General features: G+C 43.1%; 1 long non-coding RNA gene across 7 annotated transcripts in view; it reads left to right on the top strand.

Annotated features, from left to right (window-relative positions):
* The window catches only part of LOC113602829 (uncharacterized), a 102,262-nt gene that overhangs the window by 39,765 nt on the left and 49,828 nt on the right, over positions 1-12,669 (top strand). For 5 of the 7 annotated variants that reach the window (XR_008300323.1, XR_008300320.1, XR_008300322.1 and 2 more), the window contains exons 4-5: positions 28-166; positions 1,897-11,312. This is a non-coding gene — a long non-coding RNA (uncharacterized LOC113602829). The remainder of the gene's footprint in view (positions 1-27; positions 167-1,896; positions 11,313-12,669) is intronic. The other 2 variants (XR_008300325.1, XR_008300326.1) reach the window with 1 other exon arrangement.

The raw sequence follows: 12,669 nt of genomic DNA, 5'->3' as shown, positions 1-12,669 counted from the left end.
ACATTCTTTGCCTATTTCTCGATACAGGCTGGGCTCTGCAGTGCAGCAAGGAGGGAGACATAGAGTGACTGAAGTCCAAGGTCCAGTGGTGAAATGAAAAGACCGTCAGCAGATATTTGACCCAAGAAGGAGGCATCCGGATGGAAGTACTGTGAGTTCTTATGAGGTATGACAACACTCATTGTTTTCAGCGAACTTTATTTTTCACTTAATGGTAGTTAAATGCCACAATTATGCAGGATTTTGTCCCAAACTAGGAAAAGAAGCAAAACACACGCGCGCGCGCGCACACACACACACACACACACACACACCCTTCAAAACCAACTTGCATATACCAGGGGTTAAATCCAGAAAAGTTAGAGCTGGAGAAGACTAGTCAGGAACATGGGCCAGTGAGCAAACATAGGTTTTTCTGATATATTCAGCCTTATCATGTCAAGTTTCTGACCCTAATCAACCAAGGTGATGAACAAACTAGTCCCTTTAAAATGTTTATGAAAGAAACCGCTGTGCGTTTTTCTCTCTGGACTCTCACTTGGAATTCAAATGCAGCCTGGCTTTTGCAACAATTTAGGCCTGAGAACTGAGCTGAGTTCTCAGTGATTTGCTGCCTCCATCAGGATCAGAGAAGAATATTCTTTACTGCATTTCAATCTGTTTAATCCATAGAGGAGGGAATGACTTCTGTGTCAAAATGGAGTAGAGGGGTCTATTGGAGATGGACATTGTTTATTCGGGTATAAATTTTAATTAGACTTTTTCCCAAATAAAAAAAAAACATGCAGAGGAATAATGTAAAGGTAGTTCTGTCTTTGGGTGAGGCAGATATTATATCCAATCCCAGTTCTGCCACCCACTGTGTGATTTGGGGCATGTCACTTAACCCACTGAGCTCATTGGCCACAAGTGTAAAATTACAGTGCTACCTGCCTTATAGGCTGGTTATAAAATCCATCATGCTCTGTCCCTAACTCCTGCCTCTGTTTTCTAGCCACTTCCCATGGGCACAGTGTTCTTTAGTCATAACAGGCTACTCAGGGCTCCCTCTGGTCTCTGGTTCTCATTCAAGTCAAGATTCATCTGCCTGAAACAATCTCCCACCCCACACCCATTTTCCAGGCTGATAGCCTCTCATCCAACAAGCCTCTTTATAGATGTCACTTCCTCCAGGAAGTCTTCTTTAACGTCACCTCCCCCAGTTAAAGTTTAAGTTGTGTGCCCTCCTATGAGTCCAGGGCATCTATGCATATTCCATCGAAGCACTTGTTACACTACCGTATTGATTTTCCACCATGTCCCTGGACTGTGGACTCTGTGTGAGCAGAAACCATGTCCTTCTAATGGCATAGTATCTCTAGGGCTTAGTGCAAGACAAGACATATATGATGCATCCAACATATGTTTGTAAAATTAATTGAAATTTTAAAAAAATTTAAAAAAAAAGTAAATGCTGTTCCGTTGCTATTTATGTGGTTCTGAGATGAAAGTTAGTGCATTAGAAGTTGAGACATATTAGAGCATGCTCCAGGATATTTTTCCACGTTGCTGTGGCTAATACTTGCAGTTGTCCTCATGGCCAGACCTTCCTCCCCCCCTCCCCCCCACTTTAGCCCAGACTCCACCTTCCCTTGAAGCTGAGACTTCTGGCTTTCCTTTTGAACACATTCTGCCACCTACCTATGACACTCCAGCCAAGACCCCAACCAAACAAAGCTCAATGCCTGATCTTCTCCTACCTTTGTTGATATAGCACAGTCCCACTCAAAGGGTTACATAAGATTCACTCTAACTTGCTATCTTTGAAACCATGTGACTAAATAACAGTTCTATTGGTCTTTAGTGAAGAAAGATCTAACTCAAGTATCCTCCTTTCTTCCTCTTCCCCTCCTACAGGTCAGATTTTCTAAGAACATATTGGAAGGGGAGATATACTTCACATCACTTCTCTACTTGGAACTTGCTTCTTAGCACCCTGTTCTCCTTCCCATTCTGCCATGGGCCTCTGCCCCTCCTCACCGATCACCACTGGGAACTCCCAGTCAACCCCCTTTAATGGGTTCCTCTCCCTTCTCATAGGATCAGACAAAAGGTTGATGTGGGCCTGACCACACCTCAGTCAAGTGTGTGGACCTTCTATTCTACATTGTGTCAGCACAAAGGAGTAGAGGTATTTTGGTCTTGTCTGAAAACTAGGGTAATTCAAGAAACAAACAACGTATTTTCCTATTACAAAACTCAAGTCTGTACACTGCTCATGATTCTTTCTATGGCCTAAGGGAGAAATATCAAATAAGTAGATGTTTCTCATGGGGTTTCCATCATGGGCACATGCGTATTCCCGAAGAGGCTCTCACTTCTTCAAATGCCTCATTCTTCCCACTCTGCAGAGCAATGACCCCAAACTGAAAAATCTAACTCACTACCCAAAACTGATCCAGAATCCATCACCTTCCCAGTGATACATTTCTCTAAGTCTGGGTCAGTCAGCCTAAGGAAACTCAGAGGCACTTCATCAGCAATGGGGGAACATCCTGATTCCAGTGAAGTCTGGACCCCAGAGTAGGAGAGTGCTGTGGCTCCAAGCAGGATTTCTGCACCCAGGTGACCAGGGCTTGAATATGACTCTGATTTTCCCAGCTGTGTGACTTTTGTCACGATTCTCTTTTTTTTAATGTTCATTTATTTTTGAAGGAGAAATAGAGCACGCGAGAGCTGGGGGTGTGGTGGACAGAGAGGGGGAGGACAGAGGATCCATAGCAGGCTCTAATGTGGGGCTCAAATCCGCAAACCATGAGATCATCACTTGAGCTGAAACCAAGAGTCAGACGTTTAATTGACTGGGCCACCTAGGTACCCCTGGTCATGTTTCTTAACCTGTCTACACCTCAGCCTCCTTATTTGTGATATGATGATAATAACAGTGATACTTTGCAAGTAGTGAGGCTTTAAAGAGTTAACACATTAATAGAACAGAGCTTAGCAAAGAAAAAGTGCTCAATAAATTTTAGCTACCTCTATATATACATTTCCCCATTAATGTAGACATGTCTATCACTTTTTCTGTTTAGCAAGTAATTGTTGAAGCAGACATAAACACATTCACAGGCATCTTCTGAGAACAAATACTAATTCCCAGAGATAGCACAATCTGGAAACATTTTTCTGAATGACTCAGGAGGAAATCTCAAAGTGGAGTCAGTACATAAAGTTCACTCCTTATGAACCCTCAACTTACAGGGGTCCATTAGGTGCAAATAGAACTTTTCCTGCTCTCTGCATTTTGGCTGGAGTCCCTAAGGTGACAACAGTAAATAGCAAGCACCTCCTTCCTCAGTTCTATAGGGACCTACTGGATACCAAAACTCACTAAAAGGTAGCCCACCTGGTCTTTCACACCCAGACTATATAAAAGGAGACTAAGCCACACTTGCTAAATGCCTGGAGAGACTAGAAAGGGACATGAAGGGTGCTTTGTGTACTGATAATATTCAGCTTCTTGATCTGGTGCTTGAATCTTGAAATTCTCAAAGGGAGCTCATCGAAGGGAATTCCTAGGAATAGAGATCACTTGGTTATTTTTATTTTGCTTTGAAAGTTTGAGGACATAGTAGTTGAACAGAGACCACAGCCCGCCTCATGTGCAGACCATTTCTGAAGGCAGGAGTCTGCCTGAAGCTGCCCAAGAGAGCAGGCAAAGACAGCAGCAGCAGGGGAGCATGTTCTCATGATGGTGGAGCATGACTGTATGAGTCCTCATGAGCCTTGTGGGCACCATGAAATATGTATTGAGACATCTTAAAAGGACCCCACCCTACAAGGTGGCCTGCTAGAGCAAGGAGACTCCCATATGGGAGGAGACTCCTCCCATAAGAGGCGGGAGATAAGACCACTGGGACAGGAGTTGAGATGGAAGGAAGAAAGTGGGTCACAAGAGGTCAGCTGAAGAATATATCACCCATTTCAGGAACCAGTACAGCGCAAAAGTCTCAAAGTGGAGGATCTACAGATGCACATCGTGAAAAAAGGTATCAAAGGGCCCAGCACCTTAGCAGTGCCAGCCAAGAGAAAATCAAAAAGAGCCCCAATTACATAAAAGGCTATTTGCCCTTCTTTCCCTTTTGCCTAACTCCTTAACCTGGAGAAACCAAAAACAGCAAAGAAAGTGGAGGAGGGGGAGTGAGTCAGAAAGAATATTGCTTAAGCAGACTCTAAGATCAGACCATCCTTCCCCATTTCAGGATCCCCAGTCAATGGTCAGGCCTATGCTATGGAAACAAGAGAAGTTTTGAATTGGATCTGAGATCCAAGATTTGATTTAGACTCTATTGAGTCTTTTAATACTTGAGGAGTCACAATTATCAAATTAAGATTTGTTTGTTTTTTTAATGTGAAAAGGACCAGACTTTAGAAGGGGACAGGGGAAGAAAACTGAGCAGCATACATTTTCAAGGCGGTCGTGGTGGCAATAATTTGGCAGGTTCCTGTGCGTAGCTGTTGGGCAATGCATTCACAATACGTTAGTCAAAACAAAACAAAACATATGCCAAGCAAAATTTCATCAGCCCTGCCCTCCACCGACAGAGTTCTGAGTTGTTGCTTGCACAGGCTTGTCATAAATTGACCTGATCCTTGGCAAAAAGGTCTTTGTCTGTAAGACTGTTATGAAGGACCTAGTTCATTCCTTTCTTTTACTCCCTTTTCCTCCAGCCTGCTGGGCAGAGGAAAGTATACCCTTCAATCACTCCTTGAACCCACAAAGACCTACCCATAGGTCTCAATTTCTCTCTAGGGAGAGAGAAGTGGCATGTTTATTTTTCTGGCCACAAAGACTTTGGGTATTTAATGCTGGGTGGAGAAGGAGAGGTACAATTTAGTTTGGAGAAAAGTAATTTAAGGACCTTTCCCAAGAAATAAAAACTTTCTCAGAAGGAAGCAAATTTAGAAATCCAAATGACTTCAAAGAGGGCTCAAGAATGGACTGGAATGATCCCTCCTTTCTCAAAACAATAAAACAAATCACAACAAATCACAACAAAAAAACCCATACCATGCCAGTAAACATCAAGAACTCAGGGATGTATGTAGACATCCCCTTTTCTCCTTCTTTCCTCTTTTCTATTCACTTCACTCTCATCCAGGATGAACTCAAATTGTTTCTCCGTCATTTATCCCACCTTGTTATTGGTTCCACCATTCTTTGAAAGCGAGCCACTTGGTCAGCCATATCTTCCTTTCACAGAGACTCAGGGAAGCAAATAAAAATTGCATGTGGAAACCAAAAGAGCCCAGAGGAAAGTGCTGTTCATTTTCTTCTGATAATCTACTCTCCTGAAAGCTTACAGTTTGGTAGAAATTCTGAATTTTCTTGAAGTAACTAGAGGTAGCACAGCTGGAATAGCAATATCTAAATAAAAATGCTGCCGACCTGCTGATATTAACTAGTCTAAAAATACCATGAAGCATGTGGTTTTCGTTACAGCAACAAAGCAACTATAGTATGACAAGCAGCCTGCCTTCCAAGATTACCCTCATTTACATGATATTACGTTACACGTGGAGCTGGACTCTTGGGCTTAAAGAAAAACAAGAGTTCCACGGCAAGAGGTGAAATGAAGAGTCAGGCACTCCGCCAGAGGTTTGAGATTACCCAGAAATGACTGAGCTCACAGTCACATGGCCTCCCTCTGCTCAGCACTCTAGCCTCACGTCATTTATTCCATTCATTTGGAACTTCTCACACGTGGCTCTTATCACAGGCCATTGTATGTAAGATCGGGGCAGAGACTACCTCTTGATCAAAACCACATAGAACCTTCCACATAGTCTTCAGCACCCATGGAGCTCACGGGCAGTGATGCCATGTAGTTAGATGCAATATGGGTGGAAGGAACACAGACTCTGGTGCCCCAGAGCTGAGTCTCAAGCCTAGACGGCCTCTTTAAAGCTGTTTAACCTTCGGCAAGTTTTCCACTTCCCCAAGTCTCAGTTTGCTCATAAAAAGAATATTAGTATAAAAGTGGATTAATGCTATTATATTCAGACGTAAGATTCATCGCATGCTTATAACACACCATGGGTTCCACTTCACGTTATCACGTGCACTATTTTATTGACCATCCACAGTCCTCTCACGAGGAAAGTAGTAGTATTAACCCCATTTAGAGATAAAGATACTGTGGGCCAAGGAAATTACAAAACTTGCCAAGATGACACGATAAGTAAGTAGCTGATTCAGACCCAAGTCTGACTCATGTCAAAGCTTGTGCTCTCATCCACAGAGTTTAAAGTCAACACCTAACATGACTACACCAGGCAAGGAGCAAAGTGGTTAAAGCAGAGACTCTGGTCTCTACCAGTTCCTTGATGGTACTTGTCTGAACTTCAGTTTTCTCACCTGTGAAACGGGGACAACAGGACCTACATCTGAGTATGGCTGTAAGGATAAAATGACTTAATACGCATATGGCTATGGGATAATTCCCAGTACATAGAGGTGACTCTGCTATGTTTACTGTTTTTATTTTGATAAACCACTGACATATCAGTGATGACGGGGGCTGAAATAAGAGAATAAGAAAGAATAAACATGGGAGGCCACCAGATGACTGCTCTGTGGCACTTGTAAAACCCCCATGGGAAACTTGCAGAGATGACTAGGAACAATTTCAAGGGTGCTGAGTTCATACTTATGCAGAAGGAGGGATCTCAGAGATATTAACATTTTACCATATTTATAGGATTCTAGCTGGTACAACCAAGAGACATCTAGAAAGAAATGTAATGCTAAGCAGATGTATACTTCACATATGGCCTCACAGTTGAAGTCTGGAGAGTCAGGCTAGAGCAGTGCCCTGATGGCTTGGTCCCGGCTGCACCCCTGGAGGTACCGCTCCAGCCATGATGTCACTATGTGAAGTCACGTGGTGATCATGAAGCTCACATGCCAGTTGATGCACCGTGAGGGAGCTGACTTGCCCTGTTCGTCAACCCCATAAAATCATGTTCAGATCACACCCATTTTGGAATGCTAGAAGGATACCTAGTGGGAGGCTTCCATGATGATAAGATGTTGTACCAAAACTGACCTGGGAATTTCGTAACAAACCCATGCAAACAAGAAAAACAAATTCTCTCTAAGATGTGAGGTGAGGTGGGATTCAATGATCAAGGAGAAAATGCAAACCACTTCCAAATAATTATGGAACTGCTGTCAACATTAAAGCTGTGGAAACTGATCAACTCTCATTTCCCAAATAAGATCTGAAGGAAGAGCTTTTTAGTCTCAAGATGTAACTGAGGGACCAAGAAAAAAACCCTTACGGCACAAAGCCAGAAACAACTTCATCTTGGAGTGTGTTCCTGGATTTTGGTTCCACGTGTGAACTTCTGGCTGTAACAAAAATGATAAGCAAGTAAGTAAGCATTTTACCTTTTTCCAACTCTTTATTGCACAATTAGATTTAACTTCAGGTCTATTATTTTAGTTTTAATATCCATCACCAGCTAACTCACAGCGTCCTGGATATAAAGCCTTATATTACCAAAAAAAAAAAAAAAAAAAAAAAGAAAAAGTCTAAATAAGAGGATGGCAAGGCTGCTTATGGGAAAGGCCCTCAGCCTTAGGAGGCAATATGTAGAAATGACCAAAGACAATGGAAAAAAAAAACAAAACAGGAATATAAAATCCGGCCATACTGCGTTTTATGTCTCCTGACTCAGTGATTTTAAATTATCGCTTTACTTTGGCAATACTATAAAAGTAATGCTGATAAGCTAGTTACTAAAATCTGGACATGACTTTAATAGATCAAGGAAATAACAAAATTTTATTTTTAAAGCTATTGATGAAACTTCTTTTAAGGAGAAAGCACCTTTGGCTTAGCAAAATGCCTTGAAGAGCCATTTGGTTGTGGAAAAGTAGGCTGTTGAAATATTGTTCAGAAGGAAGACCATTAAGCCCAAGAAAAGTATATTTTTGTACCCAATATTATAAGAAAAAATAAGTTTCCAAGGGCACACTGAGATGGTAGGGACAGAATAAGTTGATAGAAGAAATAGGTAGGTAAAGACGCAAGGCAGGAAGGAGAGGGTCCAGGAGAGGAGAGCTCAAGAGAAATTCTCACACTGGTGGAAAGAGCTGGGAATATCTCAATCTAGAAATCCATAGAGATATCTCATATGTAGTTTTAAAGAAGTTGCTGTGTTCTGAGGCAATGCAATCCCCGCTGTCTCAAACTCTTTGTAAAAATGGGCTATACACAAACGGCATCAAAGAAAAAAATAACTGTGTTTGAGATTGAGGAAAGAAAAACCACAGGAGGCAAGTTAGAAGTAAGATCAAGAATTTAGTAGAAGCAGAAAAGCTAGAAGAGTTACCCCACCCCACCCCAGCCCCTGAGAATTTCCATAGAGAGTGAGTAGAAATGTATGCTGGATTTCCCTTTACGTGCATGTGATGGGGGTCTCAAGCCATTTTTTTATGTGAGTGCTAATGGGTAGGGTGATCTATAAGCCTGGCAGAATTGGGGAACACACAGACAGACGGTATCTGGATTACATTCAATAAGTGTCATCTCGCCTAATGCAAAAATCTCCCTTATTAAAGATTAGGTAGCATCACTACTGTCCCTGCAGCTGGGGCCATTACCAAAATATTCTGATAATCATTAGGAAAGCAGCTGGTGAAATTCAAATATAGCCCTTACAGCTAGAAAAATAGTTCTATCTCAAAAGTGATTACTCAGGATACAGCTGCCAAAGCAGGATTTCTTTATGTACAGAGAAAACTTTCCTATGAGCTTTTGGGGTGGCAATGGAACGAGCAATAAATCTATGGGCCTGGAAATCTGCACGACTGTGACAAAGACATGATTTTAAGGGAAGAGTCAAGTTGTTCCTCTGGAAGAAGGATGAACTTTCTACTCTGGAAGTGATGTCCTCTGAAGTCAGTGTATCTTAAAGATCTGAGAGGCACTATTAGACGTACCTAGCTACAGATCTTACGTTGCTGAAAGAGGGTATTCTCTTAAGATTTCTACACCCACGATGGCAAGTATTATAGAAAGTTCTGACAGTAACTGTGTGTCAAATTGTTCCGCCATGGTCTACTGCAGACCATTGTAAAGAATTGCTTTTCAATATGGACCTCCCCATCGCTTTCCTCTTCAAGTTCTTCTGGGGGTCATTCTACTTGTAATCTGCCCTTACTTCCTGTTCTCTCCTGAACTGTTCTTTCAAAGGCCAATGGTGGCCCCGCTAAGTGAGAACTGAGCAACCTCTCTGCAGGCTGAGGCCTGCCTTACCTCCCTACCTTGCTTTACCACCTAAGGTAAAGTAAGAATGACACAGGGCTGAACTGACCAGTCTTGAGAACTGTGAAGGCTCCGTGGGATCTCTCCTATTCATTTTTATTTACTGCCATTGACAAAGCTCCTTCCTTTGACCAGTTCTGAGGCAGGCTCCTGTAAGTCCAATCTCTATCCTTGGCTCACTTAGCCCAGTTTTAACAAGAAACCTACCGTGTCAGTTAAGTAAAAATCCCTCACTCTTAGTATCTGATCACCCTTGAGGTCTGATCAAATTCCTCACCCCACACCCTCGATGTCTGATCACACTAGTCTGCCTTCAGTCAGAGTCCCGTCACATCAGTTTGGCCAGACCGCCCTAGCCTTGATGTTTTCTCTCGGTAATTTTCTATCCACTGACCCCTACTCTGCTCCTTGGCTATACATTTCTACTTTTCCTTGTGGTATTTGGAATTGAACTTGATCTCTCTCTCCTACTGTGAAACTCCCATTGCAACAGTTTCTCTTAATAAAGCCATCCTTTTGGTCTTTAACAAGTATCTGAATAATTTTTCTTTAGCACCAACCATCCGGGCTGCTTCCATGGCACACTTCTGGAAAAGCCGCCTTTGCTCCCTTCTCAGACCTCTCAGGACCCTGAACTCCAGATCCACTCTCCCTGATTTTTGCCTCCAAATCCCTTCTCCATCTCATTGCTAGTCGCTTAGATCAGGCACTGTTGGCTCTCCTCTGACCATGTGATCACTCTTATCTCTGGCCTTCTAATGGTTTCACTGCTTGTTGCCAGATCATTCCCACCTCCCCTGATACCCCCCCACACACATACACACACCATACTTCCTCCACACTGATGGTCACAGCAACACAAACACAGCTCTGACCTTGCTCCCTGATGTAAATCCTTCAGTGTCTCTCCACATACACCAAGATACAACTCTGCGTCTAATTCTCCAAACATTTTTTTTGCTGTCCCCCTTGCTCAAAAAGGTCACTGCTGTTTCACACTCCTGGACCTGATGCTTCCCCTCCTGGAACTATCCATTCTTCTCCCTCTGTCTTTCTAAATGTACTTCTAAAGTCAGTGTAGCCATCACCTCCTCCAGGAAGCCTTCCCTAACCCTGCCCAGTGAGAAGTGGGGTCCCTCCTGTGCCTGAAAGAATCCTAAAGAGGACTTGGTAGGCTTGGTGAACTGAGCCCCTCACACATACATCTCACAGAAATGAGAAGTGAGTACGATAATGGCAACGTGTGCATTCTCACCAGGGCCACACCGTTCAAAAATCAGACAGGGAGGGAGTTGGTGGACGTGGATTCCCAACGTTCCCCTTAACTTATGGACACCTACTCACATTGGTGGTGTTATGGTGACGTTCCGTAAGGTTACGGTGAGTCTCGAGTCGTGCCCTACAGGCCTCATAGAACCCTGACCACATCAACGCAAAAGTCCAACATTATTAATTTATGTGACTTGGAAAAACAGCCTGTACCAGAACGTGCCTCCTGCATCATCACCCTAGTTCGTCCAGCACAGCGCCACCACCCTGCCTCCTGCACAGGCCCACGGCGCATGCCCGTGGTGCTGCGGCTGCGCAGTGGGGATCACCGCGCGGGCGGGTAGCACCCGTTTTGCCTCCATTATCATGGGAGCTAAAAGGAACTGAAAACAGCAGGTTGGCCAGAGGCTATGGCAGTGTTCTCATGGAATCCTAATTAACGTGTCAGAGACGCATTAATCTATGAGAGCCTTTCGTGGCCTGAGAGTTGTAGTAGTTGCCTTTCTCGTCAATCAAGCTGCGAATTCCTTGAGAGCAGAGGCCATATCTCCTTCAGCTGTGTATCTCAAGGAATTCCGCTTGGTAAGCAGTCTATAAACTTTGTGTGGAGGGATGAATAAAGCTGAACTAAGAATTCCATGAGGACAGGGTCCATGCCGCGCATCTTCCTGGCACTTAACGCAGTGCCAACACAATACGTCAGATGTTCTCCATTAGGAGTCTCCAAAGGTAAAGATATATGTGTGTGTATATATCTATGTGTATCTCCACATATTTCATGTGTCATTTTTATAACATATTGACAATATATGTAATATTACAAAAATCCTAAACTATAACATTACACTCAACATTGCTGTTCATAGCAGAAATTGTAGGGGCGCCTGGGTGGCTCAGTCGGTTGAGCGGCCGACTTCGGCTCAGGTCATGATCTCACAGTCCGTGAGTTCTAGCCCCGCGTCGGGCTCTGTGCTGACAACTCAGAGCCTGGAGCCTGTTTCAGATTCTGTGTCTCCCTCTCTCTGACCCTCCCCTGTTCATGCTCTGTCTCTCCCTGTCTCAACAATAAATAAAACGTTAAAAAAAAATTAAAAAAAAAGAAATTATATCAGTTTGATGTAGAAATGCTGGTTTTAGCAAATGACAATCTGTTCTGATTCATTGCTTTTTATAAATTGATTTATTTCATAGAGCAAGAACAAATCCATAATTATTTAGTACAGTGTTTTGGTAAGCAAAATCTTGCACACAAAGAAGAAATAAAAGGGGTTCTTGGTGCTGAATAGCTTGAGAGCCAGTGCAGTGCAACTCAATTTTGAAAAATTAGATATCTCTAGTATTTACTTTCGTCAAAAACTGCGGTCACAACAGCTGTGTCCTTAGTTATACAGACATGGCTACGTGAGGTGGATGGAGAAGAATCAGGAGACTGAGTTAAAACTTTCAGGTATTCCATATGGATGACAGAAAAGCAGGAACAAAGCAAAGCCTTCATTCGTTCATAGCTGATACCAGGAGCTAACTTACTGGCCCTCACGAGGTCCTCCTTGGGATGGTACCAGTATGGGAGGTAAATGAATCCTATTTGTTCACTTCCTGTTTGTGTGACCAGAAGTTTCTGCGTATGTTGTTGTATTGGTCAAGGCATTGCCAGTTTCAAATGACGAATATCCAACTTTGTTTGACCCAAATGTCAATTTATTCATTCTCCTATTTGAAAAGATGAGGAGGAACGGGTCTCAGTTCAGGTGTGGCTGGATCCAGGACATCAGATTATGTCATTAAGATGCAATTGCTCCAGCTCCCCCTTTAGGCTCTGCTTCACTCCTCCTTAAGCAAGTTTTCTCTACTTGACGGCACAGATTATCTCAGCAGCTACAGACTTCAGTGGGTCTTTGCTCTTGCAGTCTTCAGAAGGAGCAAACTTCTCTCTGTGAGCCCCTAATATGACTCTGAATGAATGGCTCTGCTTGAGTTGGATGTCCACCATGGGACATGTTGCTGTATTAGAGAGATGGGGTACGACTATCCAGTCTGGTTCAGATGCCCAACCCTCGGGGGAAATCTCCTTGTGAGAGACAGACCA

This window comes from Acinonyx jubatus, chromosome B4 (assembly GCF_027475565.1).
Source record: "Acinonyx jubatus isolate Ajub_Pintada_27869175 chromosome B4, VMU_Ajub_asm_v1.0, whole genome shotgun sequence".
NCBI classification, from domain to species: domain Eukaryota; kingdom Metazoa; phylum Chordata; class Mammalia; order Carnivora; family Felidae; genus Acinonyx; species Acinonyx jubatus.
This window is presented reverse-complemented; position numbering and strand designations above follow the sequence as displayed.